The 10,000-nt window shown below is 48.1% G+C and overlaps 1 protein-coding gene across 1 annotated transcript in view; it reads left to right on the top strand.

The window, feature by feature from the left end:
- The window catches only part of si:ch211-76l23.4, a 4,253-nt gene extending 4,246 nt beyond the window's left edge, over window positions 1-7 (top strand). The window contains exon 4 of the mRNA XM_035615981.2: window positions 1-7. This exon is cut by the window's left edge and continues 696 nt beyond it. The gene's annotated coding sequence lies outside the window, so the exon portion shown is untranslated.
- The last annotated feature ends 9,993 nt before the right edge of the window (window positions 8-10,000 follow it).

Raw genomic sequence — 10,000 nt, 5'->3', positions numbered from 1 at the left:
TGCATCAGTCAAGGTTTCAGTTACTGTTTCCTGGAAAAACGGGCGACGTGTTGCTCAGGGCGATATTCTAATGTTTGAATTACATCAAACAACTAAACGTTTGGATCTTATTGAGAGGAAGTGGTGAGTGGAGCAGTTCATTTAAAAAGTATTTTCAAAAGGACTGGATTAAAATGTCAAATACAATACATACTAACAGATGCATTTACAGTACAAAGTTGTATTTGTTTATATACTGACAATGAATGATGCTCAGTTTGAACCTTTACACGCAGCAGACATGATTGACATCTCTCCTCTGAATAATCCCACTTTTACTTTTAATTCAAACCCTCTCATTCCTACAATTTACTCAGATTTTGTTTAGTGGCCTGCGAAGATCTCTCTTGTCTCTGGAGGTTTTATTTCCTGAGCAGATTTTGATAAAACAAGCAAATGCTTGAAATATTGTGGCCTAGAAATTGTTCAGGCTTCAGATCCGTGGGTATAAAATATGACTCGTCAGGATCGTCTATCAAAAAACGGCAACTCAATCCGAACTCAAGTTCACCTGGAACATCACTGATCCCAGATACTGTGACACACTGAGCGTAATCTGTGGACGCTCTCATGGTGACTGACGCGTGTCGCAGACGAGGCGCGACGCCCGCATCACATCACAGGTACGATCAGCTCGTCTGTTATGACACAGCAGATGTTCCTGCACATTAATCCTCTCTGCGTCTGTTGTAAAGACGCAAAACAAACTCAAATCCACTGGGTGTTACTACGATATGAAACCATCCGACTCCACAAGAACTTGAATTATTCTACAGATAAAATATAACCGAAAGTCAAAATCAATGACCACGTACTTTTAGTCGCCCCCTGCTGGTCAGTACACAGAATGCAGTATTCAGGCATCGGCCTCATCTTCCGGACCCGGTGACTACGTCTGTTTCGTCACGGATCTTAAACTGTGTCATCACGTATCTTCTCTCCCTCGCTGCTCTAGAAAATACGTCATTACGTCACTTTGATGATCATTGATTTTTAGACAAAATAATTCCCATTGTCACTGTTTTCATGTTCAGTTGAGGAAAAGTTGTTTTTCCTTCCTGAGTCTAAATTCTGTGATTGTGTTCGTCGTTGATGGTTTTTGTTTTTCGACGACGGCTCCAGATCCACTCGGTCCATCGACGTCCTGACCGAGCAGGAGATCAGCTCCGACCCGGCGGGACTCACTTTCACACCGTGAACGATCAATAACACATTTCATGCTGCCTGGTGTGAGTGACACTGAGACACTCCTACATTTCTGTCGTCTCTGATCATCTCGCTGGAAAATCGGTGGTGATTTTCAAACGGATTGAACTTCTTCTCTTCTCGTTTTCAGCCTCAACACAACTGATTCATCGAAGCATCTTGTCCCTTGTTGTCGTCGTCGTCTCGTTCACTGCGATGCTGTAAACACACGCTGACCTCTGACCCGTCATTCGAAGGCCTGCTCGTATGTCATTGTACAGTGTGTCACATGTCTCTTCCAATCGGACGTGGTTATTGATTCTACAGCCCATCACTCAAGGCAGAAGGTCAGTGGACGGTGTCACCTCCTCCTCCTCCTCCTCCTCCTCCTCCTCCTCTCAACACTATGTTCACCTTCATCTGCAAACAAGCTTCTTAACTGCAAATTATCATCATTGCAAAAACACGTTACTTTAAAGCTACAGTGTGTAATATTTAAAAGAACTTTTTCACAGAAATGTAATATATTGTCCATAACTCTGTGTTCATATATGTTAAATCTAGTTCCATGAGGTGGACCGACCTCCGTGTGAGTCTCCATGTTTCTACGTCGTGTTGAATACGGTTGTTGAAACAAAAATTCCAGAATACGTCGCGTTCACGTTGAATTTTCAGACGCTGACGGAAACTGGAAATGGAATCAGCGGTGCGCCACCGTAAAGTGTCCCCTGTCGGTCGCTCGGTTGGTTGCGGTTTGACACTTTACCACCAGATGGCGCCAGAAAATTACAAAAATTACACACGGGCTTTAAAGCTCTTGGAAAAACGTCCTGTTGAAAAAAGAGTCATACATCTACAGAAGAGGAAAGTTCCGTGGTCAGTCCGACCAGCACCGAGCTGACGGCCTGAGACGGGCTATTGCATTGTTTCTCACTGGTGACGTACTCGAACGCATGCAGAGCCTCTCTGGGCTCCTGAACCGGAGCGCTCAGCAGACAGAGTACACGACTCTTATTCGATTTCAGCTCGATGGAGCTTTAACTCAACAGTTTGAGGTACGACAGAAAGAGGGAACTCTCATTAGGCTCCAGCAGGAGGAGCGTTGCTCTGCAGGTCGCTTCGTCAGCTGCAGGGAACGTGTTCCTGTGTGCGTCCACATCTTTTCTGATATACGCTGAAAGGTTCATTTCGTGGAATGTCTTTCACGAATAAATGAAAGTCAGAACTCCGATGGGGGAGAAGCCCAGTTCCACTTGCTCATTCCGAGCTCGAGACCCGTGGAGAGAGACACACTGATGCTGCAGCTCTTGGTTTTTCGTGAGTTCATGTGAATCCGAGGGTAAATCTCATCATCCCCCCGTTCATGTTCCAGATCTTAATCTGCGAGAGTTGGAAGACGCTCAACAAACCCGCTGTCTCTCTGCGTGACTCAGAGATGTGCAGCCGCAGACGAGGAGGTCGGAAGAAGTGTGGGAAATGAACCGGCTCTCCCCGATTCGACATCTCTACGAAGCACAGTTCAGTCACGACGCCAACGTCAAAGAACTGATCATTTACAGCAAACGACTGACGCGACTCTTCAAGAACAAACACCTGCACGGACGTTCGGTCTCAGGTGAGCCGGCAGCACAGCGGAGGTTCAGGAACCTGAAGACAGACGACTGGATGTCGCCGGTCGGCCGGACGCAGCCAACTGACGAACCTGGAGGTTTAAAAACTCCTACGAGAGTTGTTCTCCTCTGCCTGACGAAGTTGGTGAAGGCTGCACAGAATCAACCGACTCTTCACAGACGGAGTCGCGTCAGCCTCTGGTTCCATAACTCCTCGGGTGCCGAGCTGCAGCTCTTTATTGTCTGAGTTCGCCGAGTCTCCGCCGGAGGAGGAGAAGCTGAAGGATCTCCCTTCACTTCCACCACAAGATCTGCACATTGAAAACATGAAATGATCAATGAGCTCAGCATCAGGACACAAACCAGAAGAGACTTGAGATGTTCCTGACATCCTGTTCATCTCTGATTGTCGGTGATGATTATTGAGGATGTTGTTGTCTTTCATATCTGCTTCGTCTCCACAGACACCATTTTCAAAAAAGGATCGAATACACAAACCAACCAGCCTGACCGCCACCAACTGGTGCAATAAGGATAAATCTGTCTACAGCAATAAGAACATTTAAAAAACATACATGAACACAGAATCTTGTTTCATTGTCGTGAGGAACGGCCGCCTCTCTTCTCTACGTCAGCTGAAGGCCTCTGTCTGTTCCCCGGCTCCACGTCTAACAACGTTAAATGTCAAGAGAAAAACACGACTGCTTTGTTCTGTCACGTTCAAGTCGCCGCATGTCGCTGAGCGATATGTCGCTCGGCTCCGCTTTGAATTAGCACATCATTATTCTGCAACCTGAACCCGTCGCAGTGCGCAGGTGTAAAAATATGATTAAATAAAATACGATATTAAAACACTTTCACTTTGTATATTTGCTACGATATTGCAGTATAGTCTGGCGAGTCAAGTTTGTGTGTGTGTGTGTGTGTGTGTGTATGTGTGAGAGTGTGTGTGTGAGTGTGTGTGTGAGTTTGTGTGTGTGTGTGTGTGTGTGTGTATGTGTGAGAGATTCTGTTTGGACACAAAGCAGGAAACAGCTGGACTCTGCGAGCGTCTTATTAAATTGTTTTGGAGGCCGCAGATGTTTGGACGCGAGTCGCAGACAGAATGTGTTTGCGGCTAATTGCGAACTGTCCCGTGGCTCAACGAGCTGGCTCGCCGTCGGGGGCGAAGCAGAGGGGCATCATGGGAGACGGCCGGCGACACGGCGACAGAAGAAACGAGAGTGAAATGACGTCGCGGTGCAGATAAAGGCCGAGGCGAGTTCACGGGAAAAGTTTTTTCATTTGCTGATGATTTCAGAAACGCTGGAGGCCACAGAAGCTTTATCGGATCATTATTTTCATCATCACAATTTGACGATATGTCAGAGGAAGATGATGTTCTTCTCTGAGGGTGTCATGTTCTCCCTCGGTCAACATGCCTTCGTATTTCCTACGATACGTTACCCGCTCGCCAGTGCGCCAAAGTGTTCGATAATGTCACGTAATGAATCCGCTTCACCGGAGCAGCTTCCAAACTTTGGTGCAGTCCATTTTCCCCCTCGCAGCATGTTCTTGAACTGACAGAGCTGCTGTTCACAAGATGCTCGGGAGAAATGTGGAGGACGCCCTTGACATCAGCAGGCACCTGGAGATGTGAGCCACGTCGTCCGCTTGAGATCGGGACGGTCGGCGTCTCCCCGGTCACGAGGTCGCGTGTCAACGTGGACAGGAAACGATCGGGGACAGTAAGCAGAGACGGACGTGACCCGGAGGCGAAGACCACGGCAGCTTCAGCTCCGTTCCTCTGGAGGCAGTTTGATCACAGACACTTTGATACACAAGCAGGTGACACCTGAGGCGGAACATTCCCCTTGTCACTTTGATTCTTTCATATCTGACACACACACACACACACACACACACACACACCATCTCTGTCTACTAATGCCTTTAACCGTGGTCCTGATAGAAAAGCATCGTGCCGTGACTGCTCCGTAATAACCTGCTGCTGGAGAGTCTGTGACCCAGAAAATACAGTTTCATATCAATTTCTAGAAGCTGGACAAGTGACAGTGTATGATGTGGTCCTGAAGCAAAGCTGGAGGAAACATGGACAATCACACGTCTGTGATTTGAAGACAGAAGATTTATGGACAGGATCAAATTAAATGATTTATAAAGTAGATGTTTTGTGAAGTCGGTCACGTTCAGGCAACTACGATAGGAACGAGGAACTTTCCCTTTCCGGTGCAGATTCCGGAAAAGAGAAGAACTAAGAAGAAGTGATTTCCGTGAAAAGAGAAGTTTCATCTGATTGAAACCATGTTGATGACGTGGCATCGGATCGATACAGAGATTCGCAATCTTAATAAATTTGAGCTGAGACAGTGAACGCGTGGCGTCAGCTGTCAGCTCCCAGTGTTTTACTTTGAACTCACAAGGTCACGACAGTAATCGACCTGCCAGAGACTCGCTGTCTCTGATTTAAGGCCTGGTCACTGCCACGCAGCACTTCTTCAACAACAACCTGCATTTCAAACACACAAACCACCACGAGGGAAATGCTCGTGCTTTCTGGTTGGTTACACAGAACAACTAGTGGTCAGTGCATGGTGTCTCTGAACGTCTGTCTCCATAGAAACACTCGGTCTCAGTACATTAAGGACAAAGGACCAACTTTACAACCACACTCAACATTCTGAGTCAGGACAGTAAGACTTTTAAATTCACTTGTTTCATCAGGGCAGCTGTGGTTGTTACTGAAGAGTATTAGGGACACGCATACGAAAAGAAATGACAGGAGGAAGATTTTTATTTTTATTTAGCATTTCGGGAATAAAGTTGAAAATTGTGACCCGGAAACACTTTCCAGCAGCACCAAACCAGCGGATGTGGGTGGTTTGTTAGCCAGTTTGCTAAGCTAACGCTAGCTGCTAACCAAGTTGTAAAGTTGCGATTTTATCATTGACAGGCTGAATCTGGAAGAGACGACGCGGGACAACGGGTGTTTGCCACATGAACGTCGACGTGTGTCCTGACACGAGAACGTTCAACTGCAAACAACCGCTAATGCATTTTGAAAAGGGCGTGAGGTTAGCGAAGCTAGCGTAGCTTTGCTAACGTTAGTTAACGTGGACGTGTGACAGATGAACTGGAGCCACAACATGTCGTTTAGGGCTGTTGAGGCTTTAATCTCGACCTTTTGACTTTATTCTCGAAATGTTAAATAAATTGAATAAATCTTCCCCCTCCTGTTTCAAATGTTCAAGAAAGGTTTTTCCACTAGAGAAACTATAACAGCAATTAAGAAGTGAAGTACTTTGCTGAATATCAACGCTCCAGTTTTATATGAATCACACGAGTCTGTGACGAACCTGCAGAGAATCATCTTCAGCTCTCGTCCAGTGTGAAATTTGGACTTTTAGAAGGAAACGGAGAGAATCCAAATGTCTTCTCTCATCTGGCAGATGGAAACATGGCGGCTCTATAACATCTCCAGCTCTTGCTGACGTGCGACTCGCTCGGACGCTACAGGTACGGTAAGAGGAGGCCGAGGCCGACGGCGTCAACTCCTCAGGAAAATGTTTTACTGACGTTATAAAGTAGAGTCACTTTCTCATAGAGTCGCCCTCTGCTGGTCAGGACACAGAGTACAGGCTCTGCATTAGCATTTGGCTTCATTTTTCAGAGCCGGTGACTTCGTCTGTTTTTATATACAGTCTATGATTAGAACGCAGTTTTGACACATGGCCCCAGAGCATGCTGGGAAGCTACATTCAAAACAAGTCCATGTTATTAAATGAAACACGTGCAGGGTATGAGTGTAAAGAATTGATTTAGGAAGAAAACTCTTACACTATATGACCCGAAAGAAAAAGGAAAATATTGTGGAAAATTATTACACGACACACAACACACACACACACACACACACACACACACACACACACACACACACACACACACACACACACTCTCTCAGTCTCACCCAGCAGCTTCGTTCTCTGTCGTCCATGATGGACAGGTGTGATCTTACAGAGGAAACCCAACAGGTGTTTTAATAACGAGACACCACAGGATGAGCACACACACACACACACACACGCACACACACACACACACACACACACACACACACACACACACACACACTATCATTCATTTCTTCTATAAAAGGACACTCAAAGTGTGCCAGGTGGTCGATGTCACCCTTCACCACCTGCGACTTCGCTGAGACCAGATGCCTCCTGCAGCGAGTGTGTGTGTGTGTGTGTGTGTGTGTGTGTGTGTAGGAGGTGTTTCATTAATGTGGAAGTATCTCTCAGCATCACGGCTCAGTGATGATCAGCTGAAACGTCGTCAGAGTGGAAACAATGAGGAGCAACGACCGTCCGACGATCTGCGCACTCTCGAACCAAACTGCAGCGAGAACACGACTAACGCTGACGGTGCGTTCAGGCGTTCAAGTCAAACGCGTCAAAGTTCCCCACCGTGATGCCGCCCTCCGCCAGGTGACGCACGGGAAACTAAATTGAGCTGTGACCTTTGTTGTCATGGAAATCAGGCAGCCGGCAGCAGCGGGTCGGTGGCGTCTGTAACGCGACGTCGTCTGGATGTGGTCGGGGGGTCGTGTCGTCCTGTGGCGAGTCCCTCGTGGACGTCAGAGCGTCTGGGCCGACCTTTTCCTGTCGTGACCCCCAGGCTCGGTCCCCAGCTGCCCCCCCCCCTGCTGTGCTCCCCCGAACACCACCAGCACCTCCGGGTGGGTGGAGTCAAACATCCCAGCTCCTACTGCTCCTGAGTTTAATTCACGTTGGGGAGCTTATTAAGGCTCGTGGACGTGTTTTATCAACTGTCAGTGTGTTTAACGACCACAGATCCGACAGCTAGAAAGTTTGATGAGGACATTCACGGTCTCCAGGAGATGGACCCTATTGATGTGAATGACCACGCGCACCACGGTTTCCTCTTCCCTGCGACACGCTGGCAACCTGTCCAGGGTCTCCAGCTCACTGTCAGAGGCCGGGGGGGCGTGGATGGCCTCCTGGCTGCAGTACAGGTCATAAGCCCCGCCCCCTCCATGGTAGCGGATGCCGCGGCAAAGACTCCAAATGACGTCATCAGCGCAAGATGGCGGCCTCCATGTTGGCTCGATGTCTGTCGCCACTTCCTTCCCCTGGAAGTGGCGACAGTGGCGACACGTCGTGTATCTTTATATACGGCCACTGTCCGACACCAAATACTGGAAAACTCTCCCTCCTCCAGGGACCTGAGAGCTCATGAAAACTATCTGTTGACTTCCACTTCACTCCAGTGTCAGTGGGTTCTAACGGTCACAGAGGAAACGGATTTAATTTACAGAGCGAGAGAGACGGCAGGTGTGTGTGTGTGTGTGTGTGTGTGTGTTTGTACTGTACACAAACAGTGTATGTATTTGTGTGTGTGTGTGGAGGTCACTGGTGCGTCGGACACCTTGGATCTAATGTGATTAATTTTGCCCCATGTGGCATTGGGAGGTCTAATTTAACCAAGGTGACATGGGAGGAGCATCCCCCCCCCACACACACACACACACACACACAAACACACAAACACACACACACACACACACGCACACGCACACACACACACTCTGTTGAAGGACACTCGCTCTTCCTGTATGTTTGTTCTAATTTCCCGTGGCGACGGAGGGCGAAGGATGAGAACTTCTATTGATTGTTTTTGTGCTAACAGGTGAAAAACAGACAGGAGACAACCACAGACACGAGACAACCACAGACAGGAGACAACCACAGACAGGAGACAACCACAAACACAAACACGAGACAACCACAGACAGGAGACAACCACAAACACGAGACAACCACAGACAGGAGACAACCACAGACACGAGACAACCACAGACACGAGACAACCACAGACAGGAGACAACCACAGACACGAGACAACCACAGACAGGAGACAACCACAAACACAAACACGAGACAACCACAGACAGGAGACAACCACAGACACGAGACAACCACAGACAGGAGACAACCACAAACACAAACACGAGACAACCACAGACAGGAGACAACCACAAACACGAGACAACCACAGACAGGAGACAACCACAGACAGGAGACAACCACAAACACAAACACGAGACAACCACAGACAGGAGACAACCACAAACACAAACACGAGACAACCACAGACAGGAGACAACCACAAACACGAGACAACCACAGACAGGAGACAACCACAGACACGAGACAACCACAGACACGAGACAACCACAGACACGAGACAACCACAGACAGGAGACAACCACAGACACGAGACAACCACAGACACGAGACAACCACAGACAGGAGACAACCACAGACAGGAGACAACCACAAACACGAGACAACCACAGACAGGAGACAACCACAGACAGGAGACAACCACAAACACGAGACAACCACAGACAGGAGACAACCACAGACACGAGACAACCACAGACAGGAGACAACCACAGACAGGAGACAACCACAGACAGGAGACAACCACAAACACGAGACAACCACAGACACGAGACAACCACAGACACGAGACAACCACAGACACGAGACAACCACAGACAGGAGACAACCACAGACACGAGACAACCACAGACAGGAGACAACCACAGACATGAGACAACCACAGACACTTTTGTTTTTCGTGAGGTGATGGATTAGTGAGTGTCAGAGGATCTGTCGGTTGATTCGTTCTAACCTCTTTCACATTTTCTATTCACCTACAATTGAAAAGTGTTTCACAAATCCACATTCAAATTTCATCTTTGATAAACATGAGGCCTCGAGCCCTTTAGGTTTTTACGAAAGAATAATTGAATGAAGGATCTTTTCGTTGTCTCCTCTGTGACCTGCCAGTCGAACCCAGAGAGGTGAACTGACAGAACTCGGACACGCTGAATAAAACATGGACTCAACGAGCTCACACGCCTCCTCTTCCTCCTCCTCCTCCTCCTTTTCCTCCTCCTCCTCCTCCTCCTTTTCCTCCCCCTCTTCCTCTTCCTCCTCCTCTTCCTCCTTTTCCTCCTCCTCTTCCTCCTCTTCCTCCTCCTCCTGCTCCTCTTCCTCCTCCTCCTCCTCTTCCTGCTCCTCTTCCTCCTCCTCCTCTTCCTCCTCCTTCTCCTCCTCATGCTCCTCTTC

Source organism: Scophthalmus maximus, chromosome 17, assembly GCF_022379125.1.
Source record: "Scophthalmus maximus strain ysfricsl-2021 chromosome 17, ASM2237912v1, whole genome shotgun sequence".
Classification (NCBI taxonomy): domain Eukaryota; kingdom Metazoa; phylum Chordata; class Actinopteri; order Pleuronectiformes; family Scophthalmidae; genus Scophthalmus; species Scophthalmus maximus.
This window is presented reverse-complemented; position numbering and strand designations above follow the sequence as displayed.